Source organism: Scyliorhinus torazame, chromosome 18 (assembly GCF_047496885.1).
Source record: "Scyliorhinus torazame isolate Kashiwa2021f chromosome 18, sScyTor2.1, whole genome shotgun sequence".
Classification (NCBI taxonomy): Eukaryota; Metazoa; Chordata; class Chondrichthyes; order Carcharhiniformes; family Scyliorhinidae; genus Scyliorhinus; species Scyliorhinus torazame.
In genome coordinates, this window is record NC_092724.1 from 162513870 (window position 1) to 162525461 (window position 11592).

The following is an 11592-nucleotide window of genomic DNA, read 5'->3' on the forward strand; positions in this document are numbered from 1 at the left end:
CTGTGCCTTCCTCCACTGTGCCTCTGCCTTTCCTGTGGTCAGCAGGTCAAACTCCGTCTGAAGTCTTCGCCTCTCTCTATATAGTCCTTCGTCCGGGGCCTCCGCATATCTTTTATCCACCCTCAAAATCTCCCCCACTAATCTCTCCCTTTCTTTGTCCTCTTGTTTCTCCTTGTGGGCTCTAATGGAGATCAACTCTCCCCTAACCACCGCCTTCAGCGCTTCCCATACTACCCCCACCTGGACCTCACCATCGACATTGGCCTCCAGGTACCTCTCAATACACCCCCGCACCCTTCCACAGACCCCCTCATCCGCCAATATACCCACATCCAGTCGCCAGAGTGGGCGCTGCTCCCTCTCCTCTCCTAGTTCCAGATCCACCCAGTGCGGGGCGTGGTCTGAAACGGCTATGGCCGAGTACTCCGTTCCTGCCACCCTCGAAATCAGTGCCCTACTCAAAACAAAGAAATCTATCCGGGAGTAAGCCTTATGAACATGGGAGAAAAAGGAAAACTCTTTGGCCAACGGCCTAGCAAATCTCCACGGATCCACTCCCCCCATTTGCTCCATGAACCCCCTGAGCACCTTGGCCGCTGTCCTGGATCTAGACCGGTCTAACCCTGGGTCCAGCACAGTATTGAAGTCCCCCCCAATTACCAGGCTTCCCACCTCCAGGTCCGGGATGCGTCCCAACATCCGCTTCATAAATCCCGCGTCACCCCAGTTTGGGGCATATACATTTACCAGCACGACCTCCTTTCCCTGCAATCTACCACTCACCATCACGTATCTACCCCCGTTATCGACCACTATATTCCTAGCCTTGAACGACACCCGTTTCCCCACCAATATCGCCACCCCCCTATTTTTTGCGTCCAACCCTGAGTGGAACACCTGTCCCACCCATCCTTTCCTTAACCTAACCTGGTCCGCCACCTTCAGATGCGTCTCCTGAAGCATGACTACATCCGCCTTCAGTCTTTTTAAGTGCGCGAACACCCAGGACCTTCCACGTGATCAGCCGGATTGGGGGGTCACCCCCCCGGCCGACTAGCCATCCCCTATTCTAGGCCAGCCCCCCGTCCGGGTGCCGCGCACCCACCCATCCCCAGGGCGGCGCCTTCCCGTCCCGACCACCTCTTCTCTTGCCAGCTCCCCCTTACTCTCAGCAGCAGCAACCCAGTTAGTCCCCCCCCACCCCCCCGCTAGATCCCCATCTAGCATGGCTACTCCCCCCATGATGCTTCCGAAAGTCAGCTAACTCTAACTGACCCCGGCTTCCCCCGTTCTCTCTTTGACCCCCCTGCGTGTGGAACTCTCTTCCTTCCTGCTCCTATCTTCCCGCCATCATCTCCATAGCGTGGGAAAACCCCCGCGCTTTCCTATCGGCCCCGCCCCCTATGGCGCAGCTCCCTCATTCCCCATCCCCCCTCTCAGTCCCTTTTTTCCACCGCCGCCCACATTTCTCCATGTTCCCCCATCCAGAGGAGAAAAATTCCCCGTCTATCGGTTCAATACTGTAAACCATCCCATTCCCCAATTTACACTTCTGTACAACAACCTCGTTGTCTCCCCCCCCAACATCAGTCTCTCAGTTCCAATCCAGTTTCTCTTCTTGGATGAAGGTCCATGCCTCATCCGCCGTTTCGAAGTAGTAGTGCTTGCCCTGATGCGTGACCCACAATCGCGCCGGCTGCAGCATCCCAAATTTTATTTTCTTCCTGTGAACCACCACCTTGGCCCGATTGAAGCTCGCCCTCCTTCTCGCCACCTCCGCACTCCAGTCCTGATACACTCGTATCACCGCATTCTCCCACCTGCTACTCCGTACCTTCTTGGCCCAGCTCAAAACAGCCTCTCTGTCCGTGAAGCGGTGAAATCTCACCACTATCGCCCTTGGTAGTTCTCCCGCCTTTGGTCTTCTCACGAGGACCCGGTGAGCCCCTTCCACCTCCAGAGGGCCCGGGGGGGTCTCAGCTCCCTTTAGCGTATGGAGCATCGTGCTCACACAAGCCCCAACATCAGCTCCCTCCGTTCCTTCGGGGAGACCTAGAATCCTGAGGTTCTTCCTCCTCGAGCTGTTCTCCAGGGCTTCCAGCTTTTCTATGCACCTCTTATGTAGCGCCTCATGCGTCTCCGTTTTTACCACCAGACCCTGTATCTCATCCTCACTCTCGGCTGCCTTTGCCTTCACTCCACGGAGCTCTATCGCCTGGGCATTTTGTGTTTCCTTCAGCCCATCGATTGCCAATAACATTGGTGCCAGCACCTCCTTCTTTAGTTCCTCCACACACCGTCGGAGGAATTCCTGCTGGTCCGGGCCCCATGTCGTCTGGGCTCCATCCGCCGCCATCTTGCTTCTTCCTTCTCTTCTCTGCCGCTGCTCCAGAGGATCCTTCGCAATCTGGCCACTGCCACTGGTCTTTTCCATACACACCCGGCGGGACACCTTCCTTCGTCACCCCACACTGGGTTTGGTCTGCAAAAATTTCCGTTGGGGCTCCTGAAAAGAGCCCAATGGTCCGTTTGAACGGGAGCTGCTGAAATGTGCGGTTTAGCAGTGCATCGCCGCAACTGGAAGTCACCCCCGAACTTCTTAATGCGATGGCCAACGGCTCAATCGCGAGTGCAAACTGCAGGGTGGACATAGGACATCCCTGTCTCGTCCCACGGTGGAGAGAAAAGCATCTCGAGCTGCTGTTGTTTGTGCAGACACTCGCCCTCGGCTCCTTATATAGTAGCTTTACCCAGTCCACAAATCTTGGTCCAATCCCAAACCGCTCCAGAACTGCCATCAGGTACCCCCATTCTACCCAGTCAAATGCTTTCGCGTCGTCCAACGCCACAACCACCTCAGTTTCCTTCCCCTCTGCTGGTGCCATAACCACGTTCAATTCCCTTCTAACGTTTGAAAAGAGCTGCCTCCCTCTCACAAACCCTGTCTGATCTTCACCTATCACCTTCGGGAGGCACTCCTCCAGCCTCCCCGCCAGTACCTTCGCCAATATCTTTGCATCCACGTTTAAAAGTGATATGGGCCGATACGACCCACACTCCGTCGGATCCTTATTTTTTTTTAGCAACAGGGAAATCGATGCCTGCCCCAAAGTTTGTGGTAAAACCCCCTCCCTATCGCCTCCTCAAACATCCCCACCATCAGCAGTACCAGCTTATTTTTGAATTTTTTATAATATTCCACCGGAAACCCATCCGGCCCTGCCACCTTCCCCGACTGCATCCTCCCAATCGCATCCTTTATCTCCTGCTCCATTATCGCCCCTTCTAATGTAGCCCTGTCCCCCTCCCCTAACCTCGGGTATTCCAACCCATCTAGAAATTCCTGCATCTCCCAGCCTCCCCTAGGTGGCTCTGACCTCTACAACCTCTCATAGAATTCCTTAAAGATCTTGTTAATCTGATCTGGAGCTACCACCCACTTCCCTGCCCTGTCCCCGCACCTGGACAATTTCCCTTGCCGCAGCCTCCCTACGGCCAACATGTGGCCTTCTCTCCATGCTCGCAAACTGCCCCCCTTGCCCGCCTCAGTTGGCGTACCGCCTTCCTGGTAGATAGTCAGCCAAAGGTCGCCTGGGGTTCCTTCCTCTTTTCCAACTGCGCTGGGTCCCTGGACTGCTAATATTAATGGGAAGTGTTAGACGTGAGTCATAAATGGGAGCAAACGGAGATGGCCAGCAACTCTGTGAATAAGCCTCAGAAAGAAGCATTTGTGGAGGCAGAGTGCAGTCATTTTTTCCAAGTAGAAAAGGCCATTCAGTGATTCAAAGCCTTGTGGGCAGTGGACATTGAATTAACGTCAAGCCCTGGCATTCGGTATCCTGTACCGGGAAGGTTCCAGGTCTGCACATTCAATGTAATGAATCGCCTCCTCATAAACCACTGCTCAGCTCTGAGCAAAGGTTCCTTTTGAGTACAGCAGTATTGTCTGTTGGGTTTCCAGCAGCAACTCTTTGCTTACTTCCTAACAACGGAATTTCCTGTTATAATCTGTTTATTCCTGCCACATTTAGTTTAGACTGGGCGATCACTGATTAACAGATTTGGCAAAGGGCAATGGTTTTCTGAAAACAATATTTAATCTGCACACTCCACTGTGCATACCCAGTGCATTTTGCATGAAATTTATTTTTAGTGACCAAAACAGCTTTGCAGGCAAGAACCCTCCAACATGTTATCACAGAATGTACAGTACAGACCATTCGGCCCATCGAGTCTGCACCGGCTCTTGGAAAGAGCACCCTACCCAGGCCCACATCTCCACCCGATCCCCGTAACCCAGTAACCCCACCCAACACTAAGGGCAATTTATCATGGTCAATCCACCTAACCGCACATCTTTGGACTGTGGGAGGAAACCGGAGCACCCGGAGGAAAGCCACGCGCACACGGGGAGAACGTGCAAACTCCACACTGACAGTGACCCAAGCCGGGAATGGAACCCGGGACCCCGGAGCTGTGAAGCAATTGTGCTAACCACCGTGCTACCGTGCTGCCCGTGGAGCTGTTAGTTTGTGCAATAGGAAAGTAGAAATAATTAGAAATTGAAAAAAAGACTTGGATTTATAGTGTTTTTTGTGACCATTTGGCTGGTTTGAAATGATTTACAGCCAATGAAGTCCTTTGGAAACGTATTGACTGTTGGAATGTTGGAGAAAGGACAGTAAAGGCGCAAACAGCAATGTGGTAATGATCAGATGGTCTGTTGTTTTGCAATTTTGCTGGGGGATAAATAGTTGTCAGGATGCCGGAGATAATCCCCTGCCCTTCGTCGGAAGGGTGCCAAGAGATCTTACGCACACACTAAGCAGACAAGTGAGGCCTCAGTTTAATGTTCCACCCAAAAGACGATGCCTCTGACAGTGCAGCACTCCCTCTACAGTGCACTGCAATGTCAGCCGGATTTTTCTGCTCAAGTGGACTAACTCTTTGAAAGCGTTATGAAATATTTGCCTTCAAACCAGGGATGAAACATTACTACCGAATAATATTTACCAAAATTGCACATTTTGACCTTCATTGGCAGACACACAGCAGTCTGCCGCACACCTCGACTGCTTGGTGAAAATTGTTAACTACATTGTTTTTTTATTTTATCTAGAGTACCCAATTCGTTCTTTCCAATTAAGGGGCAATTTAGCGCGGCCAATCCACCTACCCTGCACATCTTTGGGTTGTGGGGGCGAAACCCACGCAGACACGGGGAGAATGTGTAAACTCCACAAGGACAGTGACCCAGAGCCGGGATCGAATCTGGGACCTCGGTGCCGTGAGGCAGCAGTGCTAACCACTGCGCCACTGTGCTGAACCGTTAACTACATTGTTAACTAAACAAACCAAAGTCCTTCAGTCAGAATCCTCAGTGTTGTCCAATATACTGGCCCCATGTGGTAAATTCATCATGTTCATTTTTCGTGCCGCACATCACTGCGTTGTGTTTGGTGGGTATCACTATGGGTGTCGCTGTACCGGCTTTAATGGCCTCCTCGTGCTTGACTTGGTAATGTGACTTGGCCGTTCAACTGGAGCATGCGCGAGCGGGAACTGGAGCATGTGCTGGTGGCAACTGGAGCGTGTGCTGGTGGCAACTGGCCACATGTGCTGGCGGGAACTGGAGCGTGTGCTGGTGGGAACTGGAGCATGTGCTGGTGGGAACTGGAGCGTGTGCTGGTGGCAACTGGCCACATGTGCTGGCGGGAACTGGAGCGTGTGCTGGCGGGAACTGGAGCATGTGCTGGTGGCAACTGGCCACATGTGCTGGCGGGAACTGGAGCGTGTGCTGGCGGGAACTGGAGCGTGTGCTGGTGGCAACTGGAGCGTGTGCTGGTGGCAACTGGCCACATGTGCTGGCGGGAACTGGAGCGTGTGCTGGTGGGAACTGGAGCATGTGCTGGTGGGAACTGGAGCGTGTGCTGGTGGCAACTGGCCACATGTGCTGGCGGGAACTGGAGCGTGTGCTGGCGGGAACTGGAGCGTGTGCTGGTGGCAACTGGCCACATGTGCTGGCGGGAACTGGAGCGTGTGCTGGCGGGAACTGGAGCGTGTGCTGGCGGGAACTGGAGCGTGTGCTGGCAGGAACTGGAGCGTGTGCTGGCGGGAACTGGAGCGTGTGCTGGCGGGAACTGGAGCGTGTGCTGGCGGGAACTGGAGCGTGTGCTGGCGGGAACTGGAGCGTGTGCTGGCAGGAACTGGAGCGTGTGCTGGCGGGAACTGGAGCGTGTGCTGGTGGCAACTGGAGCGTGTGCTGGCGGGAACTGGAGCGTGTGCTGGCAGGAACTGGAGCATGTGCTGGCGGGAACTGGAGCGTGTGCTGGCAGGAACTGGAGCGTGTGCTGGCAGGAACTGGAGTGTGTGCTGGCAGGAACTGGAGCGTGTGCTGGTGGCAACTGGAGCGTGTGCTGGTGGCAACTGGAGCGTGTGCTGGCGGGAACTGGAGCGTGTGCTGGCGGGAACTGGAGCGTGTGCTGGCGGGAACTGGAGCGTGTGCTGGCGGGAACTGGAGCGTGTGCTGGCGGGAACTGGAGCGTGTGCTGGCGGGAACTGGAGCGTGTGCTGGCAGGAACTGGAGCGAGTGCTGGCGGGAACTGGAGCGTGTGCTGGCGGGAACTGGAGCGTGTGCTGGCGGGAACTGGAGCGTGTGCTGGCGGGAACTGGAGCGTGTGCTGGCGGGAACTGGAGCGTGTGCTGGCGGGAACTGGAGCGTGTGCTGGCAGGAACTGGAGCGTGTGCTGGCAGGAACTGGAGCGTGTGCTGGCAGGAACTGGCCACATGTGCTGGCAGGAACTGGAGCGTGTGCTGGCAGTAACTGGAGCGTGTGCTGGCGGGAACTGGAGCGTGTGCTGGCGGGAACTGGAGCGTGTGCTGGCGGGAACTGGAGCGTGTGCTGGCAGGAACTGGAGCGTGTGCTGGCGGGAACTGGCCACATGTGCTGGCAGGAACTGGAGCGAGTGCTGGTGGGAACTGGAGCGTGTGCTGGCAGGAACTGGAGCGTGTGCTGGCGGGAACTGGAGCGTGTGCTGGCGGGAACTGGAGCGTGTGCTGGCGGGAACTGGAGCGTGTGCTGGCGGGAACTGGAGCGTGTGCTGGCGGGAACTGGAGCGTGTGCTGGCGGGAACTGGAGCGTGTGCTGGCGGGAACTGGAGCGTGTGCTGGCGGGAACTGGAGCGTGTGCTGGCAGGAACTGGAGCGTGTGCTGGCGGGAACTGGAGCGTGTGCTGGCAGGAACTGGAGCGTGTGCTGGTGGGAACTGGAGCGTGTGCTGGTGGCAACTGGCCACATGTGCTGGCAGGAACTGGAGCGTGTGCTGGCGGGAACTGGAGCGTGTGCTGGCGGGAACTGGAGCGTGTGCTGGCGGGAACTGGAGCGTGTGCTGGCAGGAACTGGAGCGTGTGCTGGCGGGAACTGGCCACATGTGCTGGCAGGAACTGGAGCGTGTGCTGGCGGGAACTGGAGCGTGTGCTGGCGGGAACTGGAGCGTGTGCTGGCGGGAACTGGAGCGTGTGCTGGCAGGAACTGGAGCGAGTGCTGGCGGGAACTGGAGCGTGAGCAGGCGGGAACTGGAGCGTGTGCTGGCGGGAACTGGAGCGTGTGCTGGCGGGAACTGGAGCGTGTGCTGGCGGGAACTGGAGCGTGTGCTGGCGGGAACTGGAGCGTGTGCTGGCGGGAACTGGAGCGTGTGCTGGCGGCAACTGGAGCGTGTGCTGGCGGGAACTGGAGCGTGTGCTGGCGGGAACTGGAGCGTGTGCTGGCGGGAACTGGAGCGTGTGCTGGCGGGAACTGGAGCGTGTGCTGGCAGGAACTGGAGCGAGTGCTGGCGGGAACTGGAGCGTGTGCTGGCGGGAACTGGAGCGTGTGCTGGCAGGAACTGGAGCGTGTGCTGGCGGGAACTGGAGCGTGTGCTGGCGGGAACTGGAGCGTGTGCTGGCGGGAACTGGAGCGTGTGCTGGCGGGAACTGGCCACATGTGCTGGCAGGAACTGGAGCGTGTGCTGGCGGGAACTGGAGCGTGTGCTGGCAGGAACTGGAGCGTGTGCTGGCAGGAACTGGAGCGTGTGCTGGCGGGAACTGGAGCGTGTGCTGGCAGGAACTGGAGCGTGTGCTGGCAGGAACTGGAGCGTGTGCTGGCAGGAACTGTAGCGTGTGCTGGCGGGAACTGGAGCGTGTGCTGGCGGGAACTGGAGCGTGTGCTGGCAGGAACTGGAGCGTGTGCTGGCAGGAACTGGAGCGTGTGCTGGCAGGAACTGGAGCGTGTGCTGGCAGGAACTGGAGCGTGTGCTGGCAGGAACTGGAGCGTGTGCTGGTGGCAACTGGCCACATGTGCTGGCGGGAACTGGAGCGTGTGCTGGCGGGAACTGGAGCGTGTGCTGGTGGCAACTGGCCACATGTGCTGGCGGGAACTGGAGCGTGTGCTGGCAGGAACTGGAGCGTGTGCTGGCGGGAACTGGAGCGTGTGCTGGCGGCAACTGGAGCGTGTGCTGGCGGGAACTGGAGCGTGTGCTGGCAGGAACTGGAGCGTGTGCTGGAGGCAACTGGAGCGTGTGCTGGCAGGAACTGGAGCGTGTGCTGGCGGGAACTGGAGCGTGTGCTGGCGGGAACTGGAGCGTGTGCTGGCGGGAACTGGAGCGTGTGCTGGCGGGAACTGGAGCGTGTGCTGGCAGGAACTGGAGCGTGTGCTGGCAGGAACTGGAGCGTGTGCTGGCAGGAACTGGAGCGTGTGCTGGCGGCAACTGGAGCGTGTGCTGGCGGGAACTGGAGCGTGTGCTGGCAGGAACTGGAGCGTGTGCTGGCGGGAACTGGAGCGTGTGCTGGCGGGAACTGGAGCGTGTGCTGGCGGGAACTGGAGCGTGTGCTGGCAGGAATTGGAGCGTGTGCTGGCGGGAACTGGAGCATGTGCTGGCAGGAACTGGAGCGTGTGCTGGCAGGAACTGGAGCGTGTGCTGGTGGCAACTGGCCACATGTGCTGGCGGGAACTGGAGCGTGTGCTGGCGGGAACTGGAGCGTGTGCTGGTGGCAACTGGCCACATGTGCTGGCGGGAACTGGAGCGTGTGCTGGCAGGAACTGGAGTGTGTGCTGGCAGTAACTGGAGCGTGTGCTGGCGGGAACTGGAGCGTGTGCTGGCAGGAACTGGAGCGTGTGCTGGCGGGAACTGGAGCGTGTGCTGGCGGGAACTGGAGCGTGTGCTGGCGGGAACTGGAGCGTGTGCTGGCGGGAACTGGAGCGTGTGCTGGCAGGAACTGGAGTGTGTGCTGGCGGGAACTGGAGCGTGTGCTGGCAGGAACTGGAGCGTGTGCTGGCGGGAACTGGAGCGTGTGCTGGCGGGAACTGGAGCGTGTGCTGGCGGGAACTGGTCACATGTGCTGGCGGCAACTGGAGCGTGTGCTGGCGGGAACTGGAGCGTGTGCTGGCAGGAACTGGAGCGTGTGCTGGCAGGAACTGGAGCGTGTGCTGGCAGGAACTGGAGCGTGTGCTGGCAGGAACTGGAGCGTGTGCTGGCGGGAACTGGAGCGTGTGCTGGCAGGAACTGGAGCGTGTGCTGGCAGGAACTGGAGCGTGTGCTGGCGGGAACTGGAGCGTGTGCTGGCGGGAACTGGAGCATGTGCTGGCGGGAACTGGAGCGTGTGCTGGCAGGAACTGGAGCGTGTGCTGGCAGGAACTGGAGCGTGTGCTGGCGGGAACTGGCCACATGTGCTGGCAGGAACTGGAGCATGTGCTGGCAGGAACTGGAGCGTGTGCTGGCGGGAACTGGAGCATGTGCTGGCGGGAACTGGAGCGTGTGCTGGCAGGAACTGGAGCGTGTGCTGGCAGGAACTGGAGCGTGTGCTGGCGGGAACTGGCCACATGTGCTGGCAGGAACTGGAGCGTGTGCTGGCGGGAACTGGAGCATGTGCTGGCGGGAACTGGAGCGTGTGCTGGCAGGAACTGGAGCGTGTGCTGGCAGGAACTGGAGCGTGTGCTGGTGGCAACTGGAGCGTGTGCTGGCGGGAACTGGAGCGTGTGCTGGCGGGAACTGGAGCGTGTGCTGGCGGGAACTGGAGCATGTGCTGGCGGGAACTGGAGCGTGTGCTGGCAGGAACTGGAGCGTGTGCTGGCAGGAACTGGAGCGTGTGCTGGTGGCAACTGGAGCGTGTGCTGGCGGGAACTGGAGCGTGTGCTGGCGGGAACTGGAGCGTGTGCTGGCAGGAACTGGAGCGTGTGCTGGCAGGAACTGGAGCGTGTGCTGGCTGGAACTGGAGCGTGTGCTGGCGGGAACTGGAGCGTGTGCTGGCGGGAACTGGAGCGTGTGCTGGCAGGAACTGGAGCGTGTGCTGGCAGGAACTGGAGCGTGTGCTGGCAGTAACTGGAGCGTGTGCTGGCAGTAACTGGAGCGTGTGCTGGCGGGAACTGGAGCGTGTGCTGGCAGGAACTGGAGCGTGTGCTGGCGGGAACTGGAGCGTGAGCTGGCGGGAACTGGAGCGTGTGCTGGCGGGAACTGGAGCGTGTGCTGGCGGGAACTGGAGCGTGTGCTGGCGGGAACTGGAGCGTGTGCTGGCGGGAACTGGAGCGTGTGCTGGCGGGAACTGGAGCGTGTGCTGGCGGGAACTGGAGCATGTGCTGGTGGCAACTGGAGCGTGTGCTGGCAGGAACTGGAGCGTGTGCTGGCGGGAACTGGAGCGTGTGCTGGTGGGAACTGGAGCGTGTGCTGGCGGGAACTGGAGCGTGTGCTGGCGGGAACTGGAGCGTGTGCTGGCGGGAACTGGAGCGTGTGCTGGCGGGAACTGGAGCGTGTGCTGGCGGGAACTGGAGCGTGTGCTGGCGGGAACTGGAGCGTGTGCTGGCAGGAACTGGAGCGTGTGCTGGCGGGAACTGGAGCGTGTGCTGGCAGGAACTGGAGCGTGTGCTGGCGGGAACTGGAGCGTGTGCTGGCGGGAACTGGAGTGTGTGCTGGCAGGAACTGGAGCGTGTGCTGGCGGCAACTGGAGCGTGTGCTGGCGGGAACTGGAGCGTGTGCTGGCGGGAACTGGAGCGTGTGCTGGCGGGAACTGGAGCGTGTGCTGGCAGGAACTGGAGCGTGTGCTGGCGGGAACTGGAGCGTGTGCTGGTGGCAACTGGAGCGTGTGCTGGCGGGAACTGGAGCGTGTGCTGGCGGGAACTGGAGCGTGTGCTGGCAGGAACTGGAGCGTGTGCTGGCAGGAACTGGAGCGTGTGCTGGCAGGAACTGGAGCGTGTGCTGGCAGGAACTGGAGCGTGTGCTGGCAGGAACTGGAGCGTGTGCTGGCAGGAACTGGAGCGTGTGCTGGCAGGAACTGGAGCGTGTGCTGGCAGGAACTGGAGCGTGTGCTGGCAGGAACTGGAGCGTGTGCTGGCGGGAACTGGAGCGTGTGCTGGCGGGAACTGGAGCGTGTGCTGGCAGGAACTGGAGCGTGTGCTGGCAGGAACTGGAGCGTGTGCTGGCAGGAACTGGAGCGTGTGCTGGCAGGAACTGGAGCGTGTGCTGGCGGCAACTGGAGCGTGTGCTGGCGGGAACTGGAGCGTGTGCTGGCGGGAACTGGAGCGTGTGCTGGCGGGAACTGGAGCGTGTGCTGGCAGGAACTGGAG